This window comes from Coptis chinensis, chromosome 6 (genome assembly GCF_015680905.1).
Source record: "Coptis chinensis isolate HL-2020 chromosome 6, ASM1568090v1, whole genome shotgun sequence".
NCBI classification, from domain to species: Eukaryota; Viridiplantae; Streptophyta; class Magnoliopsida; order Ranunculales; family Ranunculaceae; genus Coptis; species Coptis chinensis.
Window position 1 is genome coordinate 57,098,981 of NC_141461.1, and position 11,080 is coordinate 57,110,060.

The 11,080-nt window shown below is 35.2% G+C and overlaps 2 pseudogenes across 1 annotated transcript; one reads left to right on the forward strand and one right to left on the reverse strand.

The window, feature by feature from the left end:
- Window positions 1-2,769: 2,769 nt before the first annotated feature.
- On the forward strand, window positions 2,770-3,602 carry LOC147493722 (pentatricopeptide repeat-containing protein At3g51320 pseudogene; annotated as a pseudogene).
- A 2,100-nt stretch (window positions 3,603-5,702) lies between these two features.
- On the reverse strand, window positions 5,703-9,519 carry LOC147493723 (high mobility group B protein 13-like; annotated as a pseudogene). Its single transcript, XR_015198837.1, has 9 exons — window positions 9,397-9,519; window positions 9,070-9,310; window positions 8,949-8,986; window positions 8,748-8,853; window positions 8,594-8,659; window positions 8,345-8,515; window positions 8,160-8,260; window positions 7,975-8,059; window positions 5,703-7,867 (listed from the first exon to the last, which is right to left on the reverse strand). The product of XR_015198837.1 is annotated as a high mobility group B protein 13-like (transcript).
- Window positions 9,520-11,080: the final 1,561 nt, after the last annotated feature.

The window sequence follows — 11,080 nt, forward strand, 5'->3', positions numbered from 1 at the left end:
TACTACTGACTCTGGGGCGATAGTCCGTTTGTCAAGATTAGGACAAGAAACACTAAAGTTTGATGTTTTATTTGTGTTGGCTTACAACTTCAATTGTTGAAAAGATTAAGTAAAATGCAATTATACTAGAAAGCAATAAAACTAAACTATGATGCAACTATACTAAGAAAGCAATAAAACTAAACTACGATGCAACTATACTAAGAAAAATAAATAGAATAAAGATTCGACTAACCTGGATGGTAGATCTTGTCTTCGAGATGTCCTTCAAGCTTCTTTCTTTCTTAAAAGGATGGATGATGCAGCTAAAATTACCTCAAGATCTAAAATTCTAATCTTGAAAGAAAATGTTAAACATAAACAACTTAAAATGGCAGTGGCGCCATTTGACCTTGCATCTTTTTTGTGTGTGTGAGATGGTATATGGATGATGTAGATAAATGATGGTCATTGAACAAAATAGAAGCGTATCAAAACCTAATTATCCCTCAATGAGTAAAGGATGAGTAGGGTATCGTTCCACTTTTAAGTGTATGTTTATATGAAGGACAGGACTGGAAAGGGGGTTTGAGGGAATAAAAACTATTATTATATATTTTAGATTCTAATGCTAAACTAAACTAAACTATACTAAACTAAACTAAACTAAACTATTGAGAATTTATAAGAGAGGGAATTCAAGAGATTAGAATCCACCAATACTTTTGATTCAATGACCTTTTGCTTCATGGTTGTTCTCACAAGTAGAATACAATTAGGCAATCGAGTGAGTGTCGATGCCCTCTTGGACGAAACATCTTTAACGAATAACTCTACTTAAGGTTGTTCCTATGTTCATGTTACTAGTATCTTCTTTTCTTTTATGTGAGTTTGGACAGCTATTCAATGAATCACCATCTAAGGCAAACACAAAGAATACTTCCCTTACTCTAAAACACTACACAACTAGAAGAAAAGTAGAGAATAATAGTATAATATTCAATTACAATAAATAAAATCCTATTCTAGCATTATATTCAATTGCAATAAATAAAAGCATGTCACTAGCAAATATTCAATTGCAATAAATAAAACCCTAAACTAGCATGATATTCGATTGCAATAAATAAAAACTTTAATCTATACTTCCATCCCCTGGTCTGGGCAATGGAACTAATAACTAAAAACATAAAGAACTAACCTAATTGAAGAACACTATGAACCAGAAGAATCATTAAACCTTAAGCACTGGCTTCATCTCCTCCCTTGAAGGAGAAGATTAGTCTTCCATAAAGAAGGAAGAACACGAAGAACGAGAAGAAGAAGAGTCAAAGAACATAAAACTAGAAAGACTAATTTATTAAAACTCAGCTAGTTAAAACCGGTCTTTTATTATTAATCTCTCTCTGCCTCAAGTTTTGGAGACAAGAATTTAAGTGAATTGGCAAATTACATGAGGCACTTAGGTCCTCTATTTATAGAGGTTATAATGAACTCTAGAAGCATTCCAAACCGTCATTTGTTTCCTAATACAGTGTCGATCCATACGTCTGGACGCACTATTCATGCGTCTCAGACGCGATCAATGCATCTCGACACTCGATCCATGCGTCCCAGACGCATAAGCCTGTTTTGTCTCTTCTGCTTTATCCTTCTATCTTCTTTTGTGGGCTTTGGTCTAAGCAACGAATCTTTTGGCCTTGGGCTTTCAAATAGACTTTAAAATAGGTCCAAGTCGCATCTTTAATAGCTCTAATTCCTTGGCCTTCTCCATGATTGTCTACGGGTTTCCCTGTGATCCTTAATGCTATGAATTGCTCTGTTTTACCCCTTTTTCTCTAATATTCCACAAAACTCTCTCTTTCACTTGTAGAATCATAAAACATAACTTACAAACACTATTAGTCCACTAAGATAGCTAAACAAGAGGCATAATCAAGGGTTAAATTGCACTTTTTGAGCACTTATCAAAAACGTCTTTTGAGATATTTGGTCTAGAATAGACTTGTATCCTGAAAAAATAATAAGAATATGAGTTTTCTACATTATTAATCATATAATTTGACTAAATTGAAGCATTACAAGGGAATAAAAATGCATAGTTGAGGTGTGATCAAGTTACTTTTTCCCCTAATATGTCCTGGAGAGTCTCTCTATGTTTTCGTGGATAAACAATTGATAAATAGCAATATTGTGTGCACTACAAAAACAATCAAGTTTCAAAGTTCACATTTCGTTTATTGAAAGAAAAAAAAATGAAGTTTGAATTGTGAAACTTTTTTTTTTCATAAAATAAGAATTGTGAATCTAAACAAGTAATGGTCATAGTATTCAAATGTCTAAATGGGGCTCACACCCCTGCTTCCTATCCTGTTATGCTAAACCTCCCTCATGGTGGCCCAACCCACTTAAACCCCCTATTTTTAACACCCCCCCCCCCCATTAAATAAACTCCCTGTTTTTGTGAAACTAATGAATCTCGGTCTATTTTTTATTTTGAAACAAAATTTATTTCCTTTTTTACCCTTTCTCTTTTCAGTCAGACCACTCGTTCGTTTTTGGGTTTGTTCTCAATATTTTTTACCGGCAACAATGGCGAAGAACACGCCGATTTCAACCTTAAATTTTTCGATGCCTTCTGCATCAGTACTGTACTCAAAGCATACTCTTCTTCTTCCCTTTCCCACCTATTAAATTTGCATCAATACCCACATTGGACTCATCTGTCATTCTCACGCCATTAAATTTGGTTACCACAATGTTGTTCATGTTCACAATTCTTTGATTCATATGTATGCTTCTTTCGATCTTATACATTCCGCGTCCCATTTGTTTGATTTTATGTCTAATAGAGATTCTATTTCTTGGAACTCAATTATTAATGGTTATGTAAGAGTGGGAGATGTGGATACTGCACACCGGATTTTTGATCAAATGCCAATGAAAAATGTGGTTTCTTGGAACATTATGATATCTAGATATTTAAACAAAGCACGCAACCCGGGATGTGGGTTGAAGTTGTTTCGCGAGATGATTAAGATGGGCGAGGAGGGATTTGATCGACTTTTGTTGTTGTGCTTACTGCTTGCGGTCGATCGGCTAGGTTGAAGGAAGGTAAATCTGTTCATGGGTCGATGATCAAGAACTTTGGCATGTCAACTTTGATTATTAAAACAACTTTGATAGACATGTATAGTAAATGTAGGAGGGTGGATGCTGCGAGAAGAGTTTTCGATAGTATGTTAGTGAGAAATATTGTTTCTTGGAATGCAATGATATTGGGGTATTGCATTTATGGTTGTCCAGACGATGGCATAAGTCTGTTTCATGAAATGACTAGAATAATGCATTGCCATGATGATTATGGTGGTGGTAGGAAGGAAAGGAAAAGATCAAAGGCAGTAGAGCAACTTGTTATCCCAGATGAGATTACTTTCATCGGTGTTTTATGTGCTTGTGCTCGTGGAGGATTGTTGTTGGATTGAAGAAGTTACTTCAACCAAATGTCATCTGTGTATAATTTGAAGCCCAAGTTCGCCCACTATTGGTGTATGGCGAATCTCTATTTTGGTGCTGGGCTCGTTCAAGAAGTAATGCATAATATATTTGATTGCTCATTTTGATGTTATATAGACACATTTTGTAAAATTATATTTACAGTTACTGAATTTTTATAGACATTTTTTTGACATTTGAGTTCTAACCAGGTGACGCGGGTTATGGAAATATGAATTTACATATGAAAATATGAATTGGCATATGCAAATATAAAGTTACATATATGAATACAAATTTACATATGCAAATATGAAATTTCATAGACGTTTTTTCTGACATCTAACAGGTGACACAGGTTATGTAAATATGAATTTACATGTACACATTGATTTTCACATACATTTTTTTTTCTGTCATCTGACTGGTGACACAGGCTATGAAATGTAAATTTTCATATGCAAATATGAATTCTAATAAACTGTTTTCTGGCATAGCTATGCAAATTTGACAAACTGACAAACTAATTAGGCTCATTTCTTGCATTACATCCAGAATTCAAAGACAAACTGACATTACATGAAAGATCAAAGATTTACGCCCATAATTCAAACAAAATTAGTATCCCAAAGTGATCCACCAATAAAACGCAACACATCATTTCATGATATTCTTTCTTTGCCTCTTCCTCCCCATTCAACTCAGTCTCTCCAATGTCCTTCAACAAAAACTATAAAAAATTTGTCCAAAAAGAGTTTCTTTCGTCTTGGCGATATGAATATCTCTAATTTTTCATTTGAACTCTTGAAAAAGTGCTAGCATAGGCAAAACAGTATAACAAAACACCTTGGTAGAGCTAGTAGGTTTTACCTCCTATTGCAATAAAGGAGAAAATAATAAATAAGTCTGTTAAACTGACATTTCAAAATTTACTTTCACATATATGAAAATACAAATTTACACAGCAAATTCAGTTATGCAAGTAAACATACGAAAATATAAATTTACATAGTTATTATTGTAACCAAAACAGTACTGATGAAAGCAAGTATACATATGTAAATTTACATTCACATAGAAATATGAATTTAAATTCAAATTTGCACAGGCTATGTAAATATGATACAAATTCAAATCTTCATATCAACTACAGAGTGTGAACTTCATATCAACTACAGAGTGTCAACTAATATCAATTTCAGACAACTTAAAATATGATTCTCACCTTAGATTTCGTTTATTTACAAACAAAATTAAAAAATAAAAATGATTTTTACTTTTGATTTCGTCTTTTTATCGGTAGTTACTTTCCTTTTTGTTTGTGACATGAAAACTTTCGATTTTTTTGTTTTGTTGGGTGTTTCTCTCTTATTTTTAGGTTGTTTTGTCATCTTAATTTGGTTTTGCAGGATATCTAGGATTTACAAGAATAGTGGATGCGACAAGAAGAAAGAGAGAAGATAAATTTGAGATCTGGGTTTTATGTGTGGGGGATATTTTAGTCAGTTTAGATATTTTAGAAAAATAAGAGGTTTTTATGGGTTAGTACGTAATGAGGGGGTTTTTATGCTGGTTATGTATCAACCAGGGAGATTAAACCCAAAATCTAGTATTCAAACTTTAAATTTCAAAATCTTGGATCATTCCACAAGATTAATAAATTTCGCTTCTTAAGGTAACGGCTAACGCCATCAAAATTCCCGATATATCTCATTCACTGAATGTCGAAAGTTTCGAGTTTTCGACAAATTTGTTGGGTCTCCTTTGTGTAAAGAAAATAAAGCCCACTAAAGTGGCTTCATCAAAGTAGGTAATCAACAACAAACCCTCGTCAGTAGAAGAAGAAGCAAAAAAGGAAGACAAGGAAAAAAAAATGAGCTACCGAAAATGGATTCTGTTGGCTATGCCGAGTAAATGTCCTGCCCCCGTAATACTCGTCGCGGGCGCCGGTGCTTGGATATTATCTTTTAAAGAAGTAAGCCCACTTTCAATCTATTATTAGATCATTCATTTACTTTCAATTTATTATTTGTCAGTATTGTTCGCGACATGGAAACTATCTTTATGGTACGAAGTATACTGCGAATGTGTATTAGTAGGGCCAACTATGTTTTTCCAGAAAGATTCAGCAGTATCTATGTAAATCGGTTGTCTTTTATTTATTTTCATTGGCTCACCGTTTTTTGTACTTATTTTTACCAATTAATGCTGAAAAACATTATTCAAAATTTGCAGGATACTAAGAAAGATGAAGGAAAGGTTGTTTTGTCATCCACCAAGTAAATGGCAAAAGGGGAGCAGTGACGACATGCATTAAGTATGTTTAGCTTGTTCAGTTGTTTGTATGTTTGTGGAGGCTTTACAAACTTGTATTTGCAGCTGGATGTGAATCTGTTTGTTAAATAATTTTGAGTCTTTGAACTTGTTACTTTGTGCTCCATCAGATTACCAAGGAAACCCTTCTTTATAAGTAAATAAATAACTGATGACCCAACTCAGCTGCATTTCCTGTGTGAACCCAGTTAGTACCCTTTAACTTCACACCTCCACTCTCCTCTGTCTCTTCTCAAAGATGAGACTCCCTCTCTTTTGAACCTTTCAACTGAACCCATTTAGGGCTGCCTACGTACCCCCTTCAGGGAGGATCAAGCTGTGCCGTAGTTCTCTCTCTCTCCACTCTTGGATTCTCCTCCTCTTTAGATGTCCTCTCCTCTGGTTGTCTCCTCACCTCCCTTTTTCCCTTCACCTTTCTCCTCTTTTATATATCTTCTAACCACCCCCTCTGTCTAACCGCTAACCGCTCTTTTATCCCACGATCTTCTTTCTAGTTCCCTGACCACTAATTGTCCAACTATCTCTTGATATATCGCGGCTTTGTTATCGTACTCCCGTATGCCCCTTCACTATTCTGCCTCCCTTTGGGTCATTGAAACCACACTGGTCCCTATGCCCCTCTAGATTCCGTGCCCCTTACATGATTCGCGGACTGGATCACGTGCTCCCTCTTTCTTCTACCTTACGTTGTCTCGGTCCCGAAGACATGTCATCTTGATGGTCACGAATTAGGCTGATACATTTCCCCTTCTTACATTTAGGCAATACATTGAGCTTCCAGTGTTTTAAACTGAAAAATGGACGGATTGGTTGTGACCATGCTCTGTCAGTGATTCCAATCAAATTTCAGTAATATACATCTTAATTGTGGTTACTGGCCACCGTGCCTTTAAAGTAAGTGTACATATCCCTGAGCTTCAATTTGGATGGAAATCTGATTGTTGTTTCAGGGTGTGCAGTTTGTGAAGGCAGGTTTGTACAAGACAGTCTTGTCCAAACACTTGAAGATACCACTCTATCCTAGATTTACGCTTAGCGTAGGTTTTTTTTTTTTTTTTTTGCTTTTCTTGTTGGAGGCTTGGAGTCACAGTATCTTATAATCAGGACTGTCTCTGCTTTCATCCACATCCTCTTTCGTAGTTTTTTTTTTTTTTTTTTTTTTCTTGTTGGAGGCTTGGAGTCACAGTATCTTATAATCGGGACTGTTTCTGTGCTTTCATCCACATCCTCTTTCGTCTCCTGCTCTTCAGAGGCCGTCTTTTTCAAAATACTGAAATCAAAGTTGTAATGAGAAATGCTTAGGAACAGTATGGAAACAAGTTGTGTTCTTCATAAGTTCATACCACCTTAGTGAAGGGAGTTTGAAAGTTGTACTTGAACACTGATTTGTGTCTCTTTGAGGTGGTCTATATGGCGATTCATGCATCGCATGTGTTGCTTGTTAGCGCCCCCCCCCTAGTGTGTATAATTGGCAGGGGGTGTCTTTTGCATAAGGTATATCCTTAAATGAATACACTTTTTCACGGTATATGCATAGACTTCTACCATCTTCCACAATTGATCTGAGACAACTGGTGTTAAGGCACCATTGAAACATGTTTCAGCTATGCAATAATGTAGGTCTCAGCTGTGATAAACACATTTTGGCTAGCCCAGTTATTGCAGATTCGTTCTAATTGATTCCAGTTTTGATTAACTTGATATGAATCAACATCTGACACAAAAATCAAGTCTTGCAAAAACATAATCAACTTGAATATCGCCAAGTGCCATTGAAATCACATTCAGAAGCTAACGCATTCTGTTCAACAAGAGCACAAGACTATTTAAAACTAAACAGTTGACCCTGCTAGGAAAACCAACTGTTACTCAGTTCAACAGAACCACGTGAACAGAGTCACTAAGTTTGAGTATAATCAAACTCCGACAGCCTCACTTATACTCGAGTTTCGCAAACCCCGATCTTCTGACTGTTGTATTCTTGCATTTCCTTTTTGTATGCATTCATTGCATTTGCTGCTATGTTATTCCAGATTTCTTTCTCTGTTTCATTCAGTTCCTGCAAACAAGGCAAAGTACCAAAACTCATATTAGATGAACTTCACATAAATTATAAAAACTTAATGAACCATAGTATTCTCCTAAAGATAGAAATTTTGATCATACCTTCCATTTGACTGAAATCAGGGCATTGAGTGTTGCATTACTGATTTCCGGTCTCTCCTGCACTAAATTCTTCCTCATCTCTTTGCTGCAACAGCAGAATCAGCAAATATCATAAACATCATCAAGTTTCATTCGTTCCTACTAGGTTAACAACTTTTGTGTATAGAACTGTTAGGATTATTTACCTGAAGAGAATGAATGAAGAAGCTGGCCTTTTCGGTTTGTTAGGGTCGGATTTCTGCTCGTCCTTCTGTTTCTTCTTCTCATGATGCTTCTCTTTTGTTTTCTGTACATTAGAAAATCAACACTCAATTAGCAAATGTACTAAAGTGAAACCACAATTCGTAGTTAACACAAGATCTAACAAGACCTTAATGATGTTATCTGTCTACTCCTTTTTCTTTAGCATCTGCAAGGCTTCTTGTTTTTGAATTTTCATCAGTTCCTCCTCTTCCTGCCGGCGAGTCTCATCCTCATTTTCGTTCTTTTGTTTGTAATGTTCCATTTCTTTCAAATACTCTTCCTTCTGCTTCTTTGCAATCTGCAAATTAAAGTGTACTAATATCTTAGCCTATGGAGGTTCAGCTGAAAGATCCACAAACATTAAAGAAAAACAAACCTCCTCATAAGGTTTTCGCTGTTCTTCAGACATGTTTTTCCATTCCTCTCCAGCTATCTTACCAATCTGTACAATGATTATTTCTAATCACTACTTGAGCAAGATATACATTTTGAAAAAGTCAATGTGAAACTCAGGGAACATAAATTATTACCTCCGGAACATTGTTGTTCTGTTCGACCAGTGCTGCTTGTCGCTTGTTCATGTTTATGGAGAAAGCTAATAGAGATCGCTTTGGTTTTAAAGGATCTTTATCTTTCCTGCATTAAGTATAGTAAAAGGATAGGTTATTAATTTTTCTTTATGGGAAAAAAAAATCAACAAAAAGGAGAGGAAAATGGTCTAATATCCTTACTGTGTTTTCTTCTTCTTCTTAATCTCTTCATCTACTTCCTGCCGTCACGAAATGAAATTGCATTAGACTTGAAATTCATTGATAAATTGTGAAATTTTAAAACTTGGATGCCTATTCGAACCTGTTTAAACTGTAGATATTGTTCGAACAATTCCATCGAGTCTTCTATTTCTGCTCATCCTCAAGTAACTTCATCGCTTAGGTCTCACGCTTTTCCTTTCCATCGATTTGTAGATAAGCTTCTTTATCATCTTGGTATTTTTGTTCGTAAGACTTCTTTTCCTCAGTGCTGAGATTCTTCCATCTTGTTCCCATTATGTTAGAAATCTCCTTAAACTCAGCATGGGGTTCTCTTTCTCAACCTACATATTAAAAGCGATTGATGAGTTATGAAATTTGGCGATTTTGATTCAAAACAAACAAAGAATAAAGAGAATCAATATAATACCTCATTCCACTGATCTTTGCACCAAAGAGCATATGCTGCACATGGCCTCTTCTTCTTCTTCTTCTTCTCACTGTCCTGTTTCTTTTTGTTCTTTCCTTTCTTTTCTGGTTCCGTCTCACTCATAGTTTGAGCAAGGGGAAAATTCTGCAAAAGTAGCTGTCATGTCCCAGGTTAAACAAATGGAATTATAGAAGGGCAGTCTCTGTAATTACAGTATCAAGTGCACCAAAGAGCATATGCTGCACATGGCCCACTGTCCTGTTTCTTCTTGTTCTTTCCTTTCCTTTCTTGTTCCGTTTCACTCATAGTTTGAGCAAGGGGAAAATTCTGCAAAAGTAGTTATCATGTCCCAGGTTAAACAAATGGAGTTACTGAAAGGCAGTCTCTATAATTACAGTATCAAGTAATGGTAGTATGGTCATTGCAGTCAAATTTATTAGTCTGCTTTTAGCTTAATCCAGAAATTAGTTAGAGTCGGTGAGATAGGGATTGGTTAGAAAATGAGAGTATAAATGTAATACTGTCCCTGGTAAGGGTGGGATGCGAAAATTAATGAGAAAATTCCCTTAGACTCTGTTCTTCAAGTGGAAGTAGAGAGTTCTCTTCTTATTTATCTGATTCTAGTTTGTTTGAACTCCTTGAGATTCTTGTAGAAAAGTATAATTGGTATCAAGAGCCTTTGAACCTTGGATTGAGATGGCCATGGCACTTTTGCAAAAGAATGAAACCCAAATCATAGAGCTTCAGGAAGAAATTAAAAAATTCATGCAATCACGAGAAGAAATCGATCAAAGAACTGAATCGAGGTTTGAGAAGATGTTCAAACTGTTGAACGATAGATTTCAGCAAACCAAAGGAAAGGCGGTCGACGACAGTGAGAATTCAAACAATGGGGAGTATGCAGAAGTTGTTATTGATATAACAAATCCCAGAATGCTTTAGTTTCTTTTGATATCGACTCATTTTGATTTTGAACTTTTGGGAGATTTGATTTTTGACTCCTTTGATTTTTTTTTTGAAAAGTTTTCTGATAGGTCTTTCTATTCTTTTCGAAGCAACTAATTGTTCTGTTTTTGGTACAAGGTCTTCTCTTTTCTTTTTATGATATTCATCCAATTCTCAATTTGTCAACTGGGTAAGTTTTTTATTGTGTGTTGTAACGGGTTAGAAATATATGGCGAAAAATAAAAAGGCTTTTAGAAAATTATGAAGCTAGGCTCAAAAGGGGTAACTAGAGGAAAACTATCTTTTTTGTAGTTTTAACGTTTTATTTAGCTATATCGATCCAAAAAGAGTTTAAATTCTCTCTTAGGATATGACGTGGTGATCAACTAAGTGGGCGTGTAGTCTTTCTATCCAGACAATTTTTGTGTCATCACTTAATAATTATTCAGATAAGGTTTTTGGCTGGATTATCACAAGATATGAAATTTAATTGTTCTAATCTTGGTCTCAGAAACTCACTGTTATATACAATCAAATGCTTATGCATACTATTCATGAAAAGATGCAGAAACTATTATACGTTTATTAGTCTAAGTTCGAAGAACGAATTCTTACTTTATTGCTATAATGAGACTTCTAGACTATTTATTTACCATGGAAAAAGGAAACAAGACTTTTAATACTAAACAGCTAAAAATATTTTGGTCTTTTTCGAAAAAAAAAAAATTAAGAAAGAAAG